Raw genomic sequence first — 14,718 nt, 5'->3', positions numbered from 1 at the left:
GATTTATTTGCTTTTCTTTGTATCCCCAGTGCTTAGCACAGTGTCTTGCACATAGTAGGTACTTAATAAATGCTTGTTGACTGGCTGGCTCAGCTGGGCTTTGAATGCTGTCATTTCAACATAGTCCAACAACAAATTAGTTCCCTGTTGTATTTTCCACAGCATCTATTCCAAACCTTCTGCTCTCTCCTTAAGCCTCCTACTCCATCAGTGCCACTTCTTCCCCTACCTCTTTTTCACATCCTCTCACCTTGCTGCCTTCCCTATGGAGAAAATTATGGGTTCCATCAATTTTCTTCCTTCTTGTCTCAAAACCTGTCTTCCTTTTCACTCCTTCCTTCCTTCTTTCCTTCCTGTCTTTGAAGACAAGGTGATTCTCCTTCTGACTAGCACTATTCCCTTCACACGTGCTCTTGTTCCTACTTCTCTATCCTCTATCCTCTATTCCATCAATCATTTATTCTCCTTTATGTCTTTACTCTTTCCCTCTATAGTGGTTTCTTTCAAGCACATTCAAATGACACCATCCTAAAAAAACCCAGACAAACAAACAACAATTAAAAAAAACTTCTTCCCCAATACTACCATTCTCTCTAGCTATTATCCCATCTCTAGCCAGTTAGAACCTTGCACATCCTTTCAAGTCTCAGCATACATGCCACCTCCTATGGAAAGCCTTTCTCAAATCTAATAGTTTTCTCTCTCCCCTTCCCCCATTGTTATCTTGTATTTCATAAAGCACGATTCTTTAGGAGAGAGACAATTTTTCTTTTCTTTCTTATTTTTATATTTTGTGCCTGGCACATACTAGGTCATGAGTAAATGTGTGTTGAATTGAATTTCATTGCAAAGCCACTTGAACATGTTTACTCTTGTAGCCTCCATTTTCTCACTACCCACTCATTCTTATCGCCTTGTAATTTGATCTACAGCCTTAAAATTCAGCTAAAGCTGCTCTCTGAAAGGTCACTTCCTAATCACCAAATCCAATGAGATTTTCTCAGGCCTTGTTCTTCTTAACCTTACAAAAGTATTTGACGCTGCTGATTGCCTCCTTCTCCTTGGTACTCTCTACTCCTTTTGCTTTCATGATTCTCCTGTCTCAAACCATTCCTTCTCTATCTCCTTTGCTAGCTCTTCTTCATCTTCTTAAACCTTTGTTATAGGCTTTACTCAAAGTTTTGTCTTTAGTTGTCTTCCTTTTTCTGTCTACACTTCCTCTCTTGATTATCTCATCTACTCCCACTGCAACTATCACTTCTATTTATTTATTTATTTTTAACATTCTTTTCCTTTTATATTTTTTAGCTCCAAATTTTCTCATTCCCTCCCCTCCTCTTCCCTACTCACTGAGAAGGCAAGTAATACGATATCAGCAATTATTTTTTAATTATTTCTTTATTTTTAACATTAACTATCACTTCTATACTGATGACTCCTAAAGTTACATACCTAGTTTAACTAACCAACTAACAGTTCCAGCTTCCTATACCTCTATCTAGATGTCTCACCATTATTTCAAGCTTACCATATCTAAAACAAGCTCATCATATTATCCCCTGAACCAGGGGTTCTTAACTTGGTATTCATGAACTTCAAAAAAATATTTTATAACTATATTTCAGTATAACTGGTTTCCTTTGTAATCCTATGTGTTTTATTTTATGTGTTTAAAAACATTATTCTGAGAAGAATTTCATAGGCTTCACTAGATTGTCATAGGGATCCAAGACACACACAAAAAGGTTAAGATAAGAAACCCTAACCCTAAATCTTCTCTTTTTTCTGTTTTCACTATCTCTGTTAGTGAAACTATTATTAAGTGGGCCTCAGTTATCTGTTCCAAGAGCTTTATCTTGGAATTATTTCATTCCTTCCTACCCTCTATCCACTCAGCAACTTAGTGCTGTTGAGTCTATTTTTGCAACATCTCTAGCATTTGTTCCCTCCTTATCATTTCTATTGCTACTCTAAGACAGGTCCTTATTACCTCTCACCTGGATTCAGACATTAGCTTTCTCTTTGGCTTCCTCACCACCAATTTCTCTCCCTTTCAATTCATGCTATACACTGTTGCTAGACTATCATTTCAAAAAACATAGTTCTTATACCCAAAGGGCAATCAAACTGTGTGCACCTTTGATCCAGCAGTACCACTACTAGGCCTGTATCCCAAAGCAATCATAAAAAAGGGAACAGGACCTACTTGCACAAAAACATTTACAGTAGCTTTTTTTTTGTGGTGGCAAAAAATTGGAAATTGAGGGGATACCCATCAATTGAGGAATGGCTGAACAAGCTGTGATATATGAATGTAATAGAATACTATTGTGCTATAAGAAATGATGAGCAGGTGGATTTCAGAAAAACCTGAAAAGACTTGTACAAACTGATGCAAAGTGAAATGAGCAGAACCAGGAGACCATTGTACACAGTAGCAACAACATTGTATGATGATTAACTACAAATGACTTAGCTCCTCTCAGGATTACAATGATCCAAGACAATTGCAAAGGACTCATGATGGAAAATGCTATCCACATCTAGAGAAAGAACTATGGAGTCTGAATGCAGATCAAAGCACACTATTTTCTCTCTCTCTCTTTTTTTTCCTTTGCGTTTTTTCCTTTTTGTTCTGATTCTTCTTTCATAACATGACTAATGTGGAAATTTGCTTAATATGATCATACATGTATAGTCTATATCAGATTGCATGCTGTCTTGGAGGGGGGAATTTAGAACTCAAAATCTTATAAAAGTGAATGTTGAAAATTAAAAATAAATAAATTGATTAAAAAGAAAGAGAAAGGACATTTCCTGCTTGCTGCTCCATTTCCACTTTTAAATTCTCTCTGAATGCAGATTGAAGCATACTATTTTCATTTTCTTTATTTTTTTCCCTTTTGGTCTGCTTCTTTCACAATATGACTAATATAGAAATATATTTTACATGATTTCACAGTATAACCTATATCAAATTGCTTACCATTTTAGGAAGAGGGGAGGGGATGGAGAGAGGGAGAAAAATTTGGAACTCATTTTATAAAAATGAAAGTTAAAAATTGTCTTTACATATAACTGGAAAAAAATGCTATTTAAAAAATAGGTCTGGTTAGATTTCCCTCTAGTTTAAAGACTCTTAATGATTTCCCATTTCCTTCTGAATTAAATGCAAATTCCTCAGCTTGGTACTTATGGCATTCAATGCCACGGTCCCAATATGACTTTTCAGGATTATTTCAATAGTACTTCCACTTATGTATCCTACTTTCTAGTCAAATTAGACCACTTACCATCTCTAGTATTCATTCCATACTTTCTCATCTCTGTGCTTTTGCTCATAGTATTCTTTATGTCTGGGAACAAACATTTATTAAGTACTTACTATATGCCAAGTGCTGTGCTAAGAGCTTTACAAATACTATCTCTTTTGATCTTCACAACAAGACTGAAAGGTAGTTGCTATTATTATCCTTATTTCACAGCTGAGGAAAATGAGGCAGAACAAGGTTAAATGACTTGCACAGGGTCAAACAGTAAGTATCTTTAATTTCCTCTTCCTTGGTGGTAGATTCACCCTTTTCATTTTTGATACTGGTAATTTGGTTTTCTTCTTTCTTATTTTTTAATTAAATTAACTGAAGATTTATCTATTTTATTGTGTTTTTTTCCCATAAACCCAGCTCTTAGTTTTATTTATTAGTTTAATAGTTTTCTTAATTTCAATTTTCTTAATTTCTCCTTAATTTCTAGTTTGGTATTTAATTGAGGTTTTTAAAATTTGTTCTTTTTCTAGGTTTTTTAGTTGTATGCCCAATTCATTGATTTCCTCTTTTTCTATTTTATTCATGTAAGCATTTAGAGATATAAAAACTTTCCCTAAGAACTGCTTTCAATGCATCCCATAAATTGTGGTATCTCATTATTGTCACTCTCTTGAATGAAGTTATTGATTGTTTCTATGATTTGTTGTTTGACTCAATCATTTTTTAGGATTAGATTATTTAATTTCCAATTATTTTTTAGTTAGTAAGTATCTTAAGGCTGGATTTGAATTCAAGCCTTCCTAACTCTAGGCCCAGGACTCTATTCATTGTGCCAGCTATTCTGTATTCTATATCAAGCTCTGTGCAAAATGATTATTTCTACAATGTGAACAGCTATAAAAACTAATACTTTGAAGTGCCTATAGCAAGCAGCAAATATGTTTTTCCAACTGAATATTGTCATATTTCTTCCTTTTTTGCACTTTTATTTGTATAATTATACTTTATTTGTTTTTTTAGCATTCTTTTTTTAAAATTTTCAGTTCCAAATTCTCTCCCTCCCTCTAGCCCCTCTCCCACCGATTTAGAAGGCAATCAATAAGATATCAATTATACATGTGTCACATTTCTTTATCATAAAAGCAAGAAATGTTTTCTGAAATGATTATAATTAATTAAAAAGCAGATATAGGATTACTTCCCAAGACATATTTACTTTTAATTTTTCTTATCCTGCAATCATTTTAAAGATGGTAACAAAATGTGATGCTTACAGTTAAATATCATCTACATAAAAGCCTAGAAACTTACAATTGTTCTTGTCAAAATATTTGGAGATACCCTGTTTCCCAGAGCTAAGGCCCAGCAAGCAGGTTGTGCCCTGAGCTTGGCATAACAACAATCCTTTGTGCTCTGGATGATCTCACCCTCTGGCAAAGTGTATTGATTTGATCAGCACCAGGTGTCACTGAGGAATTCATGATTTTCATATTGATCAATAATTGTTTAGATATGTTGGAGCTCACCCTATTTCTCAGGGACCTGAGAACCAATGTGCTGCAGCCTAAAGCTTTCCATCACATTTCTTGACATGTCCACAACCCCTGTTTCCTGTAACAGCCAAGTGAACCGAACTAGGTACTGCACTCCTGTTTCTGGTATGCTAACTCTGGTTCTGTACCCCACTGAACCACAAAGCTCCAAGACCTTTAAGACTTAAGACAATCAATTTAAGAACTGCTTCCACAGGACCCAGGAACACCTGCATTGTCCACATATAAGCCTGCTGTGGGAATTGCTAAGAATGACTGTGTTATGGTCCAGCCTACTTGTGTTTTTTTATGTATATAAGACCTGCCTTTGCCCCAGCATGTTAAGCCCTCCTTCTCAGGAGGGGGGCTTCTGCTTGCAAGCATTTTCTTCACTCTGAAATTAATTAAACTTGTTTAATCCCTGACACATTTGCCTCTGGTCTGCTCTGTTTGGCTCCAGCCATTCCCAGCTTGGAGGCTGGTTCTGGTCTGATTGACATTTTCATGTTAAAAGAAAAAGACTAATTCTTTTATTAATTCTTTACATACTTTTCCTTTCTACTATCTCTACTCTGTTTCTCCTCTAGTCCTGGGGTAAGGGAAGGGTGTTCAGAGAGGACTAGCATCTTTGGTGTGAGGGCTTGCTGAGCCCTTTTCAGGGCTGCTCATCTACCTTTGGTGTCCACCTATCACCCAACTCTCTCTTGTGGCTCCAAGAATCAGTAGCATGGGCAGTGGCCACACCCTAACTGAGGGTAACTGACAGGCCTCAAACCTGTGGGTGAGTTAGGGGGACGTCTACCTCAAGCAGGTGAAGACTTTTGCCGGTAGAATGGGCAAGTGATGAGAACAATTTGTTCCAACTGTCATAAATGTGGCTGAAGCAGACACTGTGGAGTGCTTAGAGTTTAGCCAGACATTGAAGACGCCAAGGTCACTGAATCCCAGGCCATCAGCAGTCATTTTCACTTTTGTCCTGCCACTGGACTTTTGATGACTCTGGAAGAGAGAGTGAAGCTGATGACTTTTCACAATTGTCTCATTTAGCTGAGATGAGGGCATATCTACATTAGGAGGGGAGGAATATATGAGGTGTTATGAAAGTAGAAATGACAGGATTTGAACACTAGTTGAATATGGGGAGGGTGAGAAAATGAGGAGTGGAAGATGACACCTAGGTTGTGAGTCTGAGTGACTGGAAGGATAACAGTACCCTGAATAATAATAAAGAAATTTGGAAGAAGAGAGGAGAGGAAATAATATGTTTTGTTTTGGACATATTAGTTTAAGATATTTATGGAACATCCAGTTTGAGATGTTCATCAGGAAGCTGGGGATGCAAGACTTGAGGTTAGGAGAGAGGTTAGGGCTGGACGAGTAGATCTGAGAGTCAGCTGCATAGAGATGATAATTGAAACCACTGGAGCTCATGAAAACACCAAGTGACAGTACAGGAGAAGAGGGCCCAGGACACAGTTTTGGGGGATCCAGTTTTGGGGGACCCCTTAGTTTGATAGGAGTTACCTAGGTGAAAATCTGGCAAGGAGACAGAGGAGTAGTTAGAGACAGATTGCAGGAGAACCAGGAGAGGGTAGTGCCATGATACCCTGGAGAGAAGAGGATATTGAGGAGAGAAGAGGATGATCGACAGTGTCAAAAACTGAAGAAGATTCAAGGATGATTGAATAAATCATAAGACTGCAACTCCTCCTATCTCTACCACCAAATGTCTGTTTTTAAATTTTTTTTTTTTTAGAAACAGAAAAGTAGATGTGTGGGTTAGCAGACTAGATTTTTTAAAAAGTAGTGACTAAGTGGAAAAAGCACACTGTATTTGGAATCAGAAGACCAGGGCTTGAATTCTGACAGACACCATTCAGTTGATTTTTTCCCCTGAGCTTCAGATCATAAGTCATGGAGCAGTGAACACAGAGCTGGCCTTTGGGTCATAATGATCTGAATTCAAGTTCCTCTGTTACATTGTCTTGTGATTGGGCTAATTCTCTATAAGATTCAGAGAAGATGACGACTTGCACTGGCAGAAAGGGTTTCCTCTTTTGAGAATTCCGTGTAATGAAATTACAGGTTCAACCCTGATCCCAGAGCGTCAATACCAGTTGTCTCTTTACACCTTTTCTTGCTCTTAGATATTAAGTTTTTTCCCAGAGGGGATAGCTGTTGAGTACTATTTGAATGCTGCCTGGTGAACATTAACACTTCAGTAACTTATGTAGAGAAGACAAAAATTAATTGCAGAAGTTAAAGCTCTCACTTATTGTAAATATAAGCGTTGGTCCCCCTCTTCCAGACTAGGGACTGGCCCTCCCCTTTTTCCTCTCCTCCCCTCGAACCCCTCCTTATAGGGTGAGAGTGTGGGCGGCCCCTTTCCTAGGCACTTTAACTTATACTTTTTCCCCACCCTCTTCCCCCTCAGACGCCTTTCTCTCTGTTTCATAAGCTTCCTTCCTTGTCCCTCTTCCTGCCGGCGTCTGGCAGAAGACAGCCTGCTCTGTTCAGTCACCGAAATCCTTTTTCATTGAAGAAAAAAGAAAGAAAGAAAGAAACCACTCCACCCAAACGAGTGGCTGAGGACTGGGAGGTGAGTGATCGCCGCGGGAAGATCCCGCCAGCCTGGCTGAGTACAAGGGCTAAAACCCAAAGGAAACAAGGTTTGCCGGGTAAAGTCCTGGGGAGGAGAAAGAGAGGTTGTGCATGGGGAGCCGCAATGGGGAATGGGGTGCGCAGGGACTGCGAAATGTGCCGGGAGTTTGGAGGGGAGCGTCTGAGGCTCGGGGACTAGGGGAGCCGGGCGCGTGGGATTCCCCCCTAGAAAGGGGTTGGGAGGGAAATTTCTGATCGCCCCGACTTTACCGGTGGCACTTCCGCACCGGGGCCCACGTGACACTGGACCGAACCGGGTGGGGGTGTAAGTGGGGTTGGGTGGGGTGTGGATAGGGAAGCAATGCAGCAATTTTCTTGCCGGGGTGGCTACGCCTTTGATCTGTGTTTGGAAGTCAGGTCTGCTCAGAGATCTCGACAGAAATAAGGAAACCTTATTCTGGGAGGCAGCTCCCAAGAATTTAAGTGCCAGTTACAGGGAAGGGAATCCCAGAGCGTTAGCCTTGGGGTGCGGCTGGGGGCTTCTCCGCTTTAGCCAGCGGCTGGGATGGGGTTGGGAGTAGAGAAAATGGGGATTTGAGGGGCTACGGCTGCCCCTCCTCACCCCGGCCTTGTTCCCGTTCCGTTTGGGGCCCCCAGTTCGTTTTTCACACTGCGCTCCCTTGCCGCCTTCTAGCCAGCTGCTGCGCGTGGGTTGCTCCCGTCCGCCTGCCTGCGGATTTCTGAGACAATGGCTTTTGTTATCAAGGGCCCTTTATTCCGAGAGATCTGGATGACTGAATCCAAGAAGAGTGTTAGGAATTGAGGAGTGCGTTGAGGGAGAGAGGAGAGGCGTTCCCAAAGTCCCCACCACCCCTCAAGTTATTACCATCCTGGCTGCAGGTGAATGAAGGACCTCCTTCAGTCAACTGTGCCCACTCAAAGCCAGGGTAATCAAATAAAGTGGGCGGAAGCACATAATCTGGAAGGAAGTTAAGGTTCTGAGCATTCTTGTACTGCCATTCACCGACTGCTGAGATCGCTTGAAACGGTTTTTCTTAACTAGCACTGTTTACACACAAAGGGTTTATCATTCTTGGCCCTTGAATTGCTTCTAGATTTAGCACACCTTATGCCTTGGGGTGTCTTTGATATACCCCTGAGAATAGTTAATGCGGACCCCCCCTTCCCCTTTATTAAATAACAGATGTTGATTCTTCAAATAGACCCATTGGTGTGATTTTATCTTGGTCACAATCTCAGCATGTTTCCAGCAGCACCAAGAATTCAACTCTTCTCTTGGGTTTCTTAATTATTGAAGCACCTAATTAATACCTGTCCAAATTTGTGGTCATAATTAGTGTGTCTTTTTAATTCACTTCTTTCTTTGGTAGTAGGCCTGTACTGAATGTCTTTTAACCTTTTGGTTAAAAGTGATGAAGGCTTACACCGAAGAAGTGGAAGTTAGAAGACATAAGGGTGTATATACAGAAGATGTCACAAATATAGAAATGACAAGACTTGATCGCTGATTAGACATGAAGTGTGGGGGGAGATTGGGAGAGTAATGTGTTGAAGATGACGCTTAGATTTCAAATCTGGGTGACTTGGAGGATGGTGGTACCCTCAACAGTAATAGGCAAGTTAGGAAGAAAGAAAGAGTTTCGGGAGGGGGGAAGATAATGAGTTCAGTTTTGGACATGTTGACTTTAAGGTATCTGTAGGCATTGAGTTTGAGATGTCTTAAAAGGCAGTTGGAGATGTGAGACTGGATATCAGCAGACTTGGCTAGACAAGTCAATTTGGGAATTATTTGCATAGTGATGATATTACCAAGTGAAACATTATAGACACAGATGAGAAGACAGCCCGGGACATCTGTGAAGGATGACTCATGGATGAAGATCCACCAAAGAAGACTGGGAACAATCAGATAGGAAGAGAACTAGGAGAGACTATCATGAAAACCTAGAGAGAAGATAGCATCAAAGAGAACAGAATGATCCATAGTGTAAAAGGATATAGAGAAGTCAAGAAGGATAAGGATTGAGAAAAAAACCATTATATTTGACAATTAAAAGATCACAAATAACTGTGGAGAAAGCAGTTTTGGTTGAATGATGAGGTCGTGGGACAATTAGGACACATAACACTTCTAGCTGTGTGACCCTGGGCAAGTCACTTAACTCCATTGCCTAGCCAAAAAAAAAAGAGTGAATGATGAGGTCGAAAGCTAGACTGCAAAGAATTAAGTAGAAGTGAGAGGAGAGGAAGTGGAAGCACATATTGTAGGTAGCCTTCTAAAGGAGTTTAGCCTGAAAAGGGAGGATATAGGATGAGAGCTAGTGGGGATAGATTAAATAAGTTTTTTTGAGGATAGAGATGGCATAGACATATTTGTAGGCCCTAGAGAAGCAGCCAGTAGAAAGGGAGAGATTGAAGATAAGTGAGAGTAAGGCAGTCTGTTGAAGGTGACAGGATGGAATGGGATCACTTGTGCAGGTAGAAAGTTTATCCTTTGCAAGGAGGACTATCTCTTCATGTGAACCAGGGGTAAAGGAGGAGATAATGGCAGAAAGCATCTGTTTAAATACCTCCAAAATTAAGAACCCACATATTAATTACTCAACCTACAACCAGATTTTAATGAACTTTCACTTCCTCAGAAAATGAAATTATTCAAATTATAAGTATGTTATGGCCGTCCTTTAGATGAGAAGCATCAGGGAACCAGGAATCTGTCATTTTAAATCTTTTCCTTGCTCTCTTATTTAAGTAACTCTAAGACTATAAGTTGTGGATGGGTTCTTTACCCTGACAGTTCCCCATACCAGTCGAATCACAGGTTATGTGAATATGTATGTATGTGTTTATATAACATTACATGCACACGTACACTGATAGACACGCTCCAGAGTTTGTTGAACTGTATGTTATCACATTCTAGATGAAATACATTTTTCATCTACTTGGATTTTCCTATATGGTAAGTTCTTTTGAGTGATTATGAACTTCATCCAGAAGGCTCTATGATGGTCTAGCACTTGATGCAATGAGCACATTATCCACAAACAGTAGTATCTGGAAAACCTTATCATGTAAAGGAAATCCTTTTTCAGTTTAAACTCTGCTCTGTATTTCTTTCTTTACAATGTAGAACACTTTTGGAGAGTATGCATACCCTATAATATGCGTCCCTGGATATTACTGATCACAAGGTCATCAAACAAGATTATCTCCTGTATCTTTCAAGGAATCTTGCAGTTTTGATATATGCACGTGAGACACCTTGCTGGAAGAGAACTTTTAGAGCAGGGATTTATTCAAATAACTAACTTTTTTTATAGTTAGCAAGCAAAAAGTTCAGTGAGATCTTGTATTCTTTTCATCTTTCAGTTAAGATGTCAATTTACTATGGACTTTTTGTTGTTCAGTCATTTTTCAGTCATATCCAGTGGGACCCCTTTTGGGGTTTTCTTGGCAAAAATGCTGGAGTGGCTTGCCATTTCCTTCTCCATTATGGCATACCAGTTGTGGAAATCTGCCTGTTTCTTATTAATTGTCTTGTTAGGAATGCCCTGGATTCATAGGTAGATGATTCTCACGAAATTTGTATGTAAATGGAAAGTATTCATATAGTGGGGTAGATGTTGATATTCTCTGTTGTCTTTTTCTTTTCCTGCTTTAGATACTTTGTAAAATTGATACCTTACCACCCTCACAATTATATCTCTTCTAACATTGATGTAACTCCACGTACACTATCTAATCCAGTTCTTTTTTGCTTCTTTGTTCAATTTTGTGCCATTTCTAGAAGCACATTTGGGACCATGAAACATTCAGTTAAGCTTTAATTCAACATATACTCCCCCCCCAAAGTACTGCATTATGCAAAACTGAGCAATAAAAACCACAGGATTTGTGGAGGAAAGGGGATTAGGGCCACAACCCTTGAAAACTTCATCACTGACACTTTAACAAAAAGATAGAAACCTAAAAAAATGTTAGCACAGTTTTATACATGTTAGATGGTTAAGAAATACATATATAGAAGTCTCATCTGTCAGTAGCCCCAGGATGACCTGGGTTCTCACAGGAGTAGGCTCGCATAGTGTCCTAGAAGTTGGGCAGGCCACAACTCAAGCCCCAAGGCTAGAAGCCCTGGCAGAAGATATAAGGGATGGGGGAAGAGGCCCACCAGCTCTTCTGTCCTACCCATAGCTCCTACTGAACCAGAAGATATACAATAAATATGGTACTTCATCTTGAAAAAGGCATGAAGTTTGCTTCTGGAAGTGGGTACCTGAAGGATTGCAGCTTGTGAGTTATTGTGAAAATGGTGCTGTTTTCTGTATTTTTCATATTTCTTGGGTAAGAAATCACAATAAGCCAACTCAAAATTTACACTATGCTAAAAACATTCTGTATTATATGAAAAGCCCAAAAAGGAAGGAGAGAGATATAGGATGCTAGCTAGTAGGGACAGTTCAAATGAAAGTATGTCGTGGAGTAGTGAACACAGAGCTGGCCTTTGGCTCATAAAGATCTGAATTCAAGTTCCTCTGTCACCTTGTCTTGTGATTGGGGAAGTTACTTAATCTTTCAGTATTCTAATTCTTTATAAAATTCAGAGAAGATGATGACCTGCATTGGCAGAAGGTGTTTCCTCGTTTGGGAATTCCATCTAATGAAATCATAGGTTCAATCCCAATCTCAAAATGTCAATACCAATTGTCACTTTATATTTTTTCTTGTTCTTAGATGTTATATCAGCCTGGCTGCATTCAGTGTTTTTTTTTTCTTTGATGTTAGAAGCTCTGCATTTTGGTCATAAAGTTCCTAGATGTTCCATTTTATGGTTTCTTTCAGGAGGTGACTGGTGGATTGTTTTTCTGTTTTCATGTTATCTTCTTGTTCTAAGAGATCTGGGCGGTTTTCTTTTTAAGACTTTGCTTTCAAGTAGTCCATTGATTCTTAAATTATCTCTCCTCAATATTTTGTCATTTGGGTTTCTATGAGATACCTTAAATTTTTTCTGTTTTTCCAGTCTTTTGACTTTGTTTTAATATTTCTTATTGACTCATGAAGTCATTGACTTCTATTTGGTCGATTCAAATTTTTCATGGATTTTGTTGTTTGAGTAAGGTATTGTACCTCTTATGAAAAGCTGATAATTTTATTTCCAGTATTTTTTTCCATAACTCTCGCTTCTTTTCTGATTTTTTTTCCTTGTAGCACTTTTTTTTTCATTTACAAGAAACTTTTTTTTTTTGCTAAGGCAATTGGGGTTAAGTGACTTGCCCAGAGTCACACAGCTAGTAAGTGCCAAGTGTCTGAGGTCACATTTGAACTCAGGTCCTCCTGACTCCAAGGCTGGAGCTCTATCCACTTCGCCACCTAGCTGCCCCCAAGAAACTTTTTTAAAAGTCTCACTTCATCTCTTTTAGGAATTCTAATTGGATTTAGGCCTGAGCTATATTTTTCTTTGAGGCTTTGCTTGATGATGTTTTGGAGTCATTCTTTGCTGGGTTTGTGTCACCAGAATAGGTATTTATGGTGTGCTTACTTTGTTTGTTTGCTTATTCTTTTAGCCTTCTTCTTGATTCTGGACTTGCATTTGGGGTGGGCTCAGTGCAGTTCTGGGGGGAATATCTAGGCTGGACTTGTGTCCTATTGGGTGCTACTAATGCTTTGTTGCAGGAGGGTGGTGGTGCTGGTAATTGAGTATCATGTTATTCCAGTATCTTGGGGACACCTTAATCTGGGATTTGAAAGCTTTCAGTGCTCCCAGAGTGGTATGATCCAGAGCAAACTCTGATCCCAGTCCTCCTGGCCTGAGCTTTACAAGTTCCTGACCTAAGTTTGTGTCTGGGCAACACGTTTGTGAATTTGTCTCTCAGTGGAAGTGCAATAGATTGCTGCTGGGTTCAGCCACTATTAGTTAACTGGAAAGCTTTGCTGGTTCAAAGTGATAGAACTGCAGGCTCTTCTTTGGTCTAGGTTTTCTGCCCTCTTTATTCCCCTGAAGGCTTCAAACTGGCCTGGATGTTGAAATTAAGATCCTCACTAAACTTTGCTCCCAGGATCGGAGCCATATAGTTACTGCTTGCTTCTGAACTTTGTCCTTGCTCTGTACACAGCCTAGAGCTGTTTTCCCAAATGCCAGCCCTAAGTACAGGTCTCCTCCCCATCTGCCCGGATCTGTGACCCAGAACTGGAAGTGAATGACAGAGCTTCTAGGTAGCACCTGTTCCTCCATCCTACACAAGGTCAAACCTCTCTGCAATGGATCGGAGACCTCCTCTTACCCTGGTTCATTATGCTGATTCTTTAGTCCCTGTGCTCAAATCCTCATTGCTCTTCCTGCATACACCCTGTCCCTAATGTTCACTTTTCTTTCTGTGTGTCTCCCTATGCTGATCAGGGTTGGAAAAGTGACTCGCCATGAAGTTTTCTTATATTTTCCAATTAGAACTTAGTCTAGTGTGTTTTCTAGGTCTTGATGGAAAAGTTGTGAGGGGAGGTGGGGAGAGAAGAACTCAATTGTACTTCCTCCTCCTACTTTTCCATCTTGCCTTTTTTTGTATCAACTGACACATAATAAATTCTACTCCAACCCTTTATTTTAACTGTGTGTGTGTCTTTCATTCTTAAATGTGCTTCTTGTAAACGACATATTGTTAGATTCTTATTTTCAATCCATTCTGTTATCTGTATTTCAGCCCTAGTGTCTATTCTGATCTCCAGATGATTATCTCCAAAACAAAACTGAATGAATGAAAAATCATTTATTAAGCCCTTAGTCTATTTCAGGAACTGTGCTAAGCACCAAGGATCCAAATACAAATAAGCAAGACAGTTCCTGCCTTCAAAGAATTTACAGTCTAATAGAAGAAGACAATACCTATAAGGAAGCAAGAGTTGGAGGGTTGGGGAAAGGGAGGTTGGAGCATGGTACCATGGCTTGAACACAGCTGGAAGTGGTGTGGTAGGCCCAGGACCAGGTAAAATAAGGTGAAAGCTCATCAAGCAAAGCCCAAGGTCTTAGAACTTATTTTTTCCTTCCAAACTCACCCCTCTTCCAAATTTCCCTAGATCTCTCTAGGGCACCACCGTCGTTTCCAGGTTTTCTTGATTCCTCACTCTACTCATATCCTTAAATTAATTGCCAAAACTCTTTTATACCTAAATAGTGTCTCTTGCATATGCCTTTTACTCACACAGTCACCACCCTAGTTCAAACCATCTTCACCTCTCCTGGCCTATTGCAATGGACTCCTAATTGGTCTCACAGCCTCAGGTCTCTTCTCACTCCAGTCTAA

General features: G+C 39.7%; 1 protein-coding gene across 1 annotated transcript in view; it reads left to right on the top strand.

Annotated features, from left to right (window-relative positions):
* The first annotated feature begins 7,215 nt into the window (after positions 1-7,215).
* The window catches only part of ABRACL (ABRA C-terminal like), a 30,895-nt gene continuing 23,392 nt past the window's right edge, over positions 7,216-14,718 (top strand). Inside the window, exon 1 of the mRNA XM_020973746.2 lies at positions 7,216-7,397. The gene's annotated coding sequence lies outside the window, so the exon portion shown is untranslated. The remainder of the gene's footprint in view (positions 7,398-14,718) is intronic.

Source organism: Phascolarctos cinereus, unplaced genomic scaffold (assembly GCF_003287225.1).
Source record: "Phascolarctos cinereus isolate Bilbo 61053 unplaced genomic scaffold, phaCin_HiC Scaffold_5;HRSCAF=322, whole genome shotgun sequence".
NCBI classification, from domain to species: Eukaryota; Metazoa; Chordata; class Mammalia; order Diprotodontia; family Phascolarctidae; genus Phascolarctos; species Phascolarctos cinereus.
The sequence above is the reverse complement of the archived record's forward strand: the minus strand, read 5'-3'. Positions and strand labels throughout refer to the sequence as shown.